Source organism: Homarus americanus, unplaced genomic scaffold (assembly GCF_018991925.1).
Source record: "Homarus americanus isolate GMGI-L3 unplaced genomic scaffold, GMGI_Hamer_2.0 scaffold25827, whole genome shotgun sequence".
In the NCBI taxonomy this organism is placed as follows: domain Eukaryota; kingdom Metazoa; phylum Arthropoda; class Malacostraca; order Decapoda; family Nephropidae; genus Homarus; species Homarus americanus.
Genome location: NW_024738300.1, coordinates 6630566 through 6640772, shown reverse-complemented (window position 1 = coordinate 6640772; position 10207 = coordinate 6630566).

Here is a 10207-nt window from a genome sequence, read left to right as displayed (position 1 = left end):
AGGTTAGGTCAGGTCAGGTCAGGTTAGGTTAGGCATGTTAGTACTTGAGGACTATTAGGTGAAGGTGATAGTAACTTGAATGTATTTTCTCAGATTTTTCGTTGTGATAAGGAGCGGTCTTTTTTTTTCTCCATTTTCTGGTTCTGACATGTAATAAAAGCAGCGTTATTATATATAAGCTAATAATATGTATCAACCAGGAGTAAATACTAAGAGTATTCAAGTGTTCACGGGAAATAGTGTCGGCAACTTTACATTTTCCTTCACTGGTGCGTTTACAGGGGGTGGCAGCATTAATAAACATCCTGTGGAAGAAAATTAGAATTATATTAAAACAAATATCTCAATGATAATGATTTGTGGAATGTTTATTTGACGAGTCCCTATAAACGCATTAGTGAAGGGGACTGTACATTCTAACGTCTTCAGCTACCCACATAAGAACCTTGGCGGCTCAAGTACTCACCTCCAGCATAAACTCGATAAATCTCACTTTTAAAAATGTCGTCTGTGTGTGTGTGTGTGTGTGTGTGTGTGTGTGTGTGTGTCAGATATTAATATTTGAGGGAAGTAAAAGTTGAAATAATGTAGTTTGTGGTGTGAAAGTGGTTTGTTGACTACCTTCGACTGCTGTACCTTGTTTATTTATTACGCGTTTTCTATGATTTATAACCAAACCTAACCCTACCAAACTTAACCTGGCTGTGCTATCCAAGTTTGTAATAGATTATGTTTAGGTGGATAATGAGATACTGTACATAGCAACATATATAATAATTTACTTGATAATGTAAATGTATTAATAATGTCATTTTGTCTGTCTGTCATTAGTGGCAGACAATACAAGTGGCGATGAATTGAATAATATACCCAGTTAATTGGCTCGCTAAACGTGGAGTTCTTATAATATCCGAGCAGGATAGGACTCGTAGCAACGGATTTAAGTTGGATAAGTTTAGGTTTAGGAGGGAGATAGGAAGGAACTGGTTCATAAATAGGGTGGTGGACGAGTGGAACAAGCTTAGCAACTTTGTAGTAAGTGCTGGAACGCTGGAAAGTTTTAAAAGGAGGCTAGATAGATTCATGGATGATAGAGAGTGGTAGTAACTCTCGACAGCAGCTGCCATGCACAGGACAACCGGCCTATTGCAGACTTCTTATGTTCTTATGAGTACAGAGCTTGGTGAAGGTCACTTGTTGAGTTAGGTGTACCTTGGCCGTGTGGTGGTGGTGGTACTGGTTGTGTGGTGGTGGTACTGGTTGTGTTGTGGTGATACTGGTTGTGTTGTGGTGGTACTTGTTGTGTTGTGGTGATACTGGTGTTGTGGTGATACGGGCTTGTGGTGGTGCACTGGTTGTGTGGTGGCACGCTGGTGGCACTGGCTTTGTTGTGGTGGTACCACTGGTTGTGGTGATACGGGTTGTGGTGGTGGCACTGGCTGTGTTGTGGTGGTACTGGTTGTGTGTGGCACTGGTTGTGGTGTGGGTACTGGCTGTGTGGTGGTGGTACTGGTTGTGTTGTGGTGGTATGGTTGTGCTGGTGGTGGCACTGGCTGTGTTGTGGTGGCATTGGCTGGTGGTGGTGGCATGGTTGTGTGGTGGTGGCACTGGCTTTGGTGGTGGTGGCAATGGCTGTGCTGTGGTGGTAATTGGGTTGTGTCAGTTACTGGCTGTGTGGTGGTGCACTGGTTGTGTTGTGGTGGTACTGGTTGTGTTGGTGGTGCTTGGTTGTGTTGTGGTGGTACTGGTTGCCTGTGGTTACGGGCTGTGTGGTGGTGGTACTGGTTGCGGTGGTGCACTGGCTGTGTTGTGGTGGTACCATTGTGCGGTGGTACTGGCTGTGTGGTGGTGGTACCTTGGCTGGGTGGTAATGGCTGTGCTGGTGGTGGCACTGGTTGTGTTGTGGGTGGCATTGGCTGTGCTGGTGGCACTGGCTGTGTGGTGTACTGGCTGTGTGGTGGTGGCACTGGTTGTGTTGGTGGTGGTGGTATTGGCTGTGTTGTGGTGGTACTGGTTGTGTTGGTGGTGGCATTGGTCGGTGCCGGTGGCACCGGTCGGTGTGGGCTGTGGGGGTGGTACTGGTTGTGGTGTGGCACTGGCTGTGCTGTGGTGGGTATTGTGCGTGGTGGTACTGGTTGTGTTGGTGGTGGCACTGGTTGTGTGGTGGTGGTACTGGCGTGGTGGTGGTGGTACTGGTTGTGTTGTGGTGGCACTGGTTGTGGTTGTGGTGGCACTGGCTGTGTTGTGGTGGTACTGGTTGTGTTGGTGGTATTACGTGCCGTGGTGGTACTGGTTGTGTTGTGGTGGTACTGGCTGTGGTGGTGGCACTGGCTTGTGTTGTGGGATACGGGCTGTGTTGTGGTGGTCTGGCTGTGTTGTGGTGGTACTGGTTGTGTGGTGGTGGCACTGGTTGTGTTGTGGTGGTACTGGTTGTGTGGTGGCACTGGTTGCATTGGTGGTGGTACTGGTTGTGTTGTGGTGGTACTGGTTGTGTGTGTGGTAATGGTTGCATTGTGGTGGCACTGGTTGCGTTGGTATCACTGGTTGTGTTGTGTTGGTAGTTCTTGCTGTGTTGTGGTGGCACTAGTTGTGTTGTGGTGGTGGTCGTGTTTTGGAGTGGTCGTAATGTGGAGATGGTCGTTGTGGTAGTTGTTGGGTCGTGCGCAGTAGTTGTCGTGGTTGTGTCGCAGTAGGTGTGGTTGTGTTGTGGTAGTAGTTGTGGTCGTTTTGTAGTGTCGTGGTTGGTGTTGTGGTAGTAGTTGTGTGGTCGTGCAGGTAGTAGTTGTCGTGTGGTCGTGTCCAGTAGTCGTCGTGGTCGTTGGTATTTGTATGGTCGTTGTGGTAGTCGTCGTGGTCGTGTTGTGGTATTTGTATGGTCGTGTTGTGGTAGTCGTGTGGTCGTGTTGTGGTAGTTGTATGGTCGTGGTTGTGGTAGGGTTGTGGTCGTCGTAGTAGTTGTCGTGTTTTAGTTTTCTTATAGTGCTGTGGTAGTTGTGGGATTTGTGGCATTTGTGGTGTTGTGGTAGTTGTGTTGTGTAGTTGTGTTGTGGTAGTTGTGATTTTGTGGCATTTGTGTTGTGGCAATTGTGGTGTTGTGGTAGTTGGTGATGCTGTGGTAGTTGTTGTGTTGTGGTAGATGTCGTTTTGAGGTGTTGGGTAGTTGTGGTGTTTGCAGTTGTGACCTGTGGTAGCCAGGTAGTTGGGTGTAGCAGGATTCTGTGGTAGTTGGGTCATTTTGTGGTATTGTGTTGTGGCAGTCCAGGTGTGGCAGTTTGTGGTGTTGTGGTAGTTGTGATGTTGTAGCTGGTGATGCTGTGGTAGTTGTGGGAAGGTAGTTGTGATGCTGTGGCAGTTGTGATGCCAGGTAGTTGTGGATGCTGTGTGCTGGGTGATGCTGTGGTAGTGTGATGCTGGGTAGTAGCTGAATGCTGTGGTAGTTGTGATGCTGTGGTAGCGTGATGCTGTAGTTGTGATGCTGTGGTAGTTGTGATGCTGTGGTAGCTGTGATGCTGTGGGTAGTTGTGATGCTGTGGTAGCTGGTGATACTGTGGTAGTTGTGATGCTGTGGTAGTTGTGATGCTGTGTAGTTGTGAGTTGTGGTATTGTGATGCTGTGGTAGTTGTGATGCTGTGGTAGTTGTGATGCTGTGGTAGTTGTGATGCTGTGGTAGTTGTGATGCTGTGGGTGTAGTTGTGGTGTTGTAATTGTGGTGTTGTGATTCTGTGGTAGTTGTCGTTTTTAAGTATTTGTCGTTTATTCACGTGGAACCAATAATATGGAGGCAGAAAGTTGTTCACGTCATTCTACCCATCAAGAACCACTTTTTTTCCCTCTGTTGTGTTCGTCTGTTTTACCTTAAAAAGTAATAGTTTTGTCATCTATTTAACTTATTATAAAATTGAGTAATGATAATAATTTACCCTCAACGACGCTAAGTAAGGGTTAGATTAGGTTAGTATAGTTTGGATGTTAGGTTAGGTTGATCTTGTTTAGGTTAGATTAGTTTTGGTAGGTTGGATTAGTTTAGCTGGGTAGGTTACGCTGGTTGCTAGATTAGATTAGTTTAGCTTGGTTATTTAGATGTTAGTTAGATTTGGTGGTTGAAGGCTTGTTAGGTTATGTTAGCTTAGCTGGCTGTTGGGTTACATTAGGTTAGATTGCTTGTTTAGGCTAAGGTTAGGATTAGATTAGATAAACGTTAAAAACGAGAGAGAGAGAGAGAGAGAGAGAGAGAGAGAGAGAGAGAGAGAGAATTAATGTGCTAGCATGTTTGTCTAGTCCCAAAGGAGTAATTGTATATATTATTGTTGCTATAGTTACAGTACCTGTGTGCCATAGTTACAGTACCCTGGGTGTGTTGCCATAGTTACAGTACCGGTGTGTTGCCATACTTACAGTACCCTGGGTTGTTAGCTTTACAGCACTTCGAAGGCTATATTACAGTACCCTGGTGTAAGCTACATAGTTACAGTACCTGGGGTGTGTTGCATACTTACAGTACCCTGGGTGTGTTATAGTTACAGTACCTGGGGTAAAGCATACCAGTACCCGGGGTGCGGTGTCATACTTACAGCACTGTGCACATACCCTACAGTAGTCTCCGCTGGCACAGTTACATAACGCAATCTGGGTTGTTAATTTACAGCACCCTGGGTGTGCTGGCATAGTTGCTGCGCACCTGGGTGTGTTGCCATGCTTACAGCACTCTGGGTGTGCCATTACACTCACAGCACCTGGTGTGTTACATACAGTACCCTGGGTGTGTTGGCATGGCAGCACCTGCGTGTTGCCACATTTACAGTACCGCTTGGTGTGTTGGCATGGTTACAGCACCTGGGCGGTTGTCAGGGGCGTGTGTTGCCTACTTCCACAGCACCCCTGGTGTGTTGGCATGGTTACAGCACCTGGGTGTGGCCATAGTTACAGTAACTGTGTGTGGCCATAGTTACAGCAACCGGTGTGGTTGCCGTAGTTACAGTACCGCGGGTGCCATAGTCACAGCACCTGGGTGTGTTGCCACAGTTACAGCAATTTCGTGTTGCCATAGTTACAGCAATCCCTGGGTGTTATTGTATAAAGTTACACAGCACTGGGTGTGTAGGCTATAGTTACAGCACCTGGGTGTGTTGCCATAGTTACAGTACCCTGGTAAGGTTATACAGCACTGTGTTGGCCATAGTTACAGTACCTTGGTAGTTATAGTTACACTACCCTAAGGCATATTACAGTACCCCGGGTGGTACCTGTGGAGTCGATATAAAATGACCTGACCTAAAACACTGGAGACCTGGTGTGGGTGAGGCAAGAGGGGAGGAGACAAGGAGGGAGAGGAGGTAAGGGAGGGGAAGTAAGACAAGGGAGGAGAGGAGGTAAGGGAGGGGAAGGAGACAAGGAGGGAGAGGAGGGAGGAGGGGGAAGTGAGACATGAGTGGAGAGGAGGTAAGGAGGGGAAGGAGACAAGGGAGGGAAGAGACAAGGGAGGGAGTGAGGTAAGGGAGGGGGAAGTGAGGGGAAGGAGGAGAGAGTGAGGTAAGGGAGGGGGAAGTAAGACAAGGAGGAGAGGGAGGTAAGGGAGGAGGAAGGAGACGGGAGGGAGAGGAGGTAAGGGAGGGGGAAGTGAGACAAGGAGGGAGAGGGAGGGTAAGGGAGGGGAAGACAAGGGAGGGGAAGTGGAGACAAGGAGGGAGAGGAGGTGGGGGAGGGGAAGTGAGACAAGGGAGGGAGAGGAGTGTAAGGGAGGGGAAGTGAGGCAAGTTGGTAAAGCCCAGTTGGTCACTGTCACAGTATCAAGACGTGACAGCTGGCAGGAAGGCACCACCTGTCACAGTATCAAGACGTGACAGCAGAAGGTACCACCTGTTACACTATCAAGACGTGACAGCTGGCAGAAGGGCACCACCTGTCACAGTATCAAGACGTGACAGCTGGCAGGAAGGTTACCACCTGGTCACAGTATCGAGACGTACAGCTGGCAGGAAGGCACCACCTGTCACAGCACACACGTGACAGCTAGAGGCACCACCTGCATCAAGACGTGACAGCTGGCAGGAAGGCACCACCTGTCACAGTATCAAGACGTGACAGCTGGTAGTGAAGGCACCACCTGTCACAGTATCAGCGCGATGACAGCTGGCAGGAAGGCACCACCTGCCCGGACAACAGAGGAAATTCTTCTTAATAAACTTGGTATGAGTTGACGGGTGCCGCTTGACCACGCCCGCTGTCTATCTAAACTATCTGCTGTTAAACTTTAAATGCTGCCGCTGTTCCTGATGTTGCTGCTGGCCGACTGTTAACTTATATTACCGCTGTTGCTGCTGCGCTTCTGCTGTTTAACCTAAGGTAGTATCCTAAACTATATCTTGCGCTTCACATGATTACGCAGTTCAGATTCGGTCACCATAATACAGAGAATGGGATATAGAATCCTTTAGAAAGAATTCCTAGGCTAATTACAAGACTAATCCTGGGCATTAGAACCTGAGTACAGAGACAGGTTAAAGTATCTTAATCGTAACTCCCTCGAGAGACGTAGAGTGAGGGGCGATATGATAGGAGGTGTATAAAATGGGAAGTCAGGGCTGAACATAGACATACAAAAGGTACTCAAACTATCCAACCAGAGCGAACTCGTAACAATGGTTTTAAATTAGACAAATTAGATTTAGGGCGCAAGATAGGTAAAATATTGGTTTGGAAATAGAGTAGTGGATGAGGAACAAGTTACCAAACATCATCATCAAACTCAAATACGCTGGATAGCTTTCAAACATAGTGTAAAAGGCTCGGCCTGTAGGATATAAATCTGCCAGCCTAACCAGGATCTTATAAAAAAAACATGGGTTTCCCCAAGGATAATAAATAACCGTTAGAGATGACATCTCTTTACTAAGACAATAATATATTTTTTTTAACTCTGACACCACTCACACAAATATAAAATAAAACAGCACTGGAGTCAAAACAATTACTTAAAACAAAAAACAATCAATACAACAAAGAACAAGTATTTCCTATTGCTGCAGATGACTTCTGGTGACGCTGTGATCTGCTCAGGGGAAGGTCCAGGGTGCTGGCAGCAGGGCGATGTTCTTGCCACAGAAGAGAGATGAAATGGACGGTGGATAGGGCGTAGAGGAAGTGGCGACGCCATGGCAGCTGCGGTAGTAAAGGAGTAAGTGACCGAGTTGATAGGCCGAATAGTGAAGGACTGGGGAATCAGCCCACGAGCCCCAGGAACCTCTGAGGAGCACACAGCCAGAGTTGGAATAGAACGGCTGCGAAGTAACAGCTGTGGTCAAGGCTGGATCGTATTTTGCGGTGACGAGGCAGCAGTGACCTCACCAACGTCTAGCCCCTAGTGGCCGCGAACAACAAACGAGAGCGGTGAGACAACCTACCCGCTCGTTACAGCCTACACATAGGTTGGATGGATATATGACAATAGGGGTTGCGTAAATGGATTGCCCAGTATGGGCCAATGCCCGCTGCAAGTTTCCTTCATTCTTATGTTCTAAGTTATGCTTCTGCTGCTGTGGTTCTGCTGTTACATGTCTAACCACAATTACCTGTCCTAAAACAATTTACCTGCCGAAGATTTGGATGGTGTTAATACGTGATGGAATCATGGTTTGATGGGTGTTAACATGTGATGGTGTTAATATGTGATGGAATCATGATGTGATGGTGTTAACATGTGATGGAATCATGGTGATGGGAATCATGGTGTGATGGTGTTAACATGTGATGGAACTATGTGATGGAAAGTTAATATGTGATGGAACTATGGTGTGATGATGATAACATGTGATGGAACTATGGTGTGATGGTGTTAACATGTGATGAAGTTTTAACGATGAATCATGGTGGGATGGTGTTAACATGTGATGGTTTTTACATGTGATGCAATCATGGTGATAGTCACCTAACCTAACCTTTTAGTGTTGTGCCTTTTAATTAACTTGTGAACGATGCACTAAGTTATAACGGTGTTTTCCTCTGCCATTAGGTCAGAACAACTTGAGAATTTCCGGACAAATTCCAGCAGACCTGACCTCCCCAAGGTAAGGTTAGGTTACTACATTAGCTTGAGGTTTGCTGAGTGTTAGATGAAGTTAGTGTTAAAGTTTCTGGTTAGGGTTAGCGTTAGGTAAAAGTTTGGGTTAGAAGAAGTGCTGATTGACTGTGCTGGTTTAGTGTGAGGTTAGGCCAGGTTTAATAAGTGTTAGGTTAGGTTAGGTTTTCTTGGATTAGATTATGTTACGTTTGTATTCGGTTGGGGTTTAGGTTACGTTGATGTTTTCAACAGATTAGGAGCAGGTTAGTGAAGTGGGTTTAATCATCAGGTGAAATAAGGGAGCAGGTTACACCGCGACCTGCTGTCAACTATTATCAATTATTAGCTGTAAAACTGCTAGAAGGACGGAGTCGTAATTGCTGGCAGTAGAGCGGCACTAATAACAGTCTCAAGCACCGTACAGGACCAAGTATAGACCCTGTGTCACGCGGCTTGGGGTGAAGACACGACACGACACGCTCACATTCATAGTACATCTCGTAGCTGTCATCTGTCAACGCATAACACGAGGTGGCTGGAAAGAGAGAGTTAAGCAGGAAGACGCTGGTAGTCTTCCCAATAATACGTTGCGCAGGTTATACTGCCAAGACTGGGGGTCACTAATTCTAAGGGGGGGAATACTTAACTCTAATCTTAATTTCTAAGGGTCGCTGCCACCAGACCCCTCTGGACAGCATGTAGCTCGTTAGGTAGCGTAAAAGTGGACTAGGTATTGGGTTAGGTCAAATACCAGATCGATAAGGGAAAGAAGGGTGAAACCATAACAGGTCTTACTCAATTTATTTTTTATAAAGCATACTGGTAAAAAACATACAAATAAATTGGTCTTCCTCGGAAGAACAACGAAAAATGTTGGTTACCCAGATGGGCACCACAGACGTCTTACATTAATGGCGTGTTATCCACATACTTATTGCATAACAATTCCGTGACCACCTTACCTCGGTCATTCCTCTACACTATCCCTTAACACATCAGGACTGCTCCACCTGGATGGAATATAGCACCGTCGGTTATCATACATAGTAGCAATTCATCTCAACACGGAGTTGTTACACTCTGCAGGTATAAGGGAAGCTTCCAGGACTTTTAGGTATACACAACAGGCAATCTGTTCGCACACTGCCCCGGTGGGTAAAGACGAGACGCAAGAGACATACCAGTACTATTTCTACGCCTGGTAGGTCGCTCCAAGTGACGACAGCAGAGTTTCTCACGGTCTCCTTATTTGTTACTACCATTTGGAGTGGTGGTGCCGAAATCCACAGGTTCACAGTGGATTGGCATAGCTGGGAGAGTCACTCACCTGTTGGGACTCTCATAGATAATGGCTGCCGGGCAGCAAGGCACCCTACCGCATGGAACCTGAGGTGACGGTAGAACGAAAGGGACTCAGAAATAATGCCTGACGGGCAGTTACCACACCCCCAACACACATTTACACGGCACATCAGGCAAAAGCTAAAACTGTACAACTTCTATATGTTTTAATTATAGGGGCGGATATAGCCAGATAGACACTGACCTGGAGGTGATGGTAGAAACCAAAGGGACTGAGTGCAGCGGCTCCCTGCCGCGCGCCACCAGTAGGCCTACAGTTTCCAATCTTGAATTTTTACTTTTATTTCTACGGTTCTCACCTGGAAAATTTTTCAAATATATGTCACTATGCCTTATAAACAATATTTTTAACCCTAAAGCACAAACTAAGGTAAGGTTCTGGCTTACACCTGTGGCAATTCATTGGGTTGAGAATATCAACACGGCACACTCGAGGCGGGTACACATGACGCCTAAAACAAAGGCCGAATGTTCATGGCGGGGGTGTATCAACTTCACTTAAAACTGTAATAGGGATCATCCTCTCACACATTGCAATTATCGGAACACAGACAGCAAGATTCTCTGATCACTGTACCTGTCGTGGGTATGTCACGTGAGGATACGAGGTGTATTAAATTCATACCGACGCATACAAGATATTTCTTTCAAGTATAAAGGCCGGGCTTCCAACACCTCACATAGTTCTGATATTTATCCTTTTTCCGACCATTGCGTTCTCATGTATTTTCATATGATATCTGTGGGAAGTTATGTTCGAGCAATACGTAACCGAACGAAGCACAACGA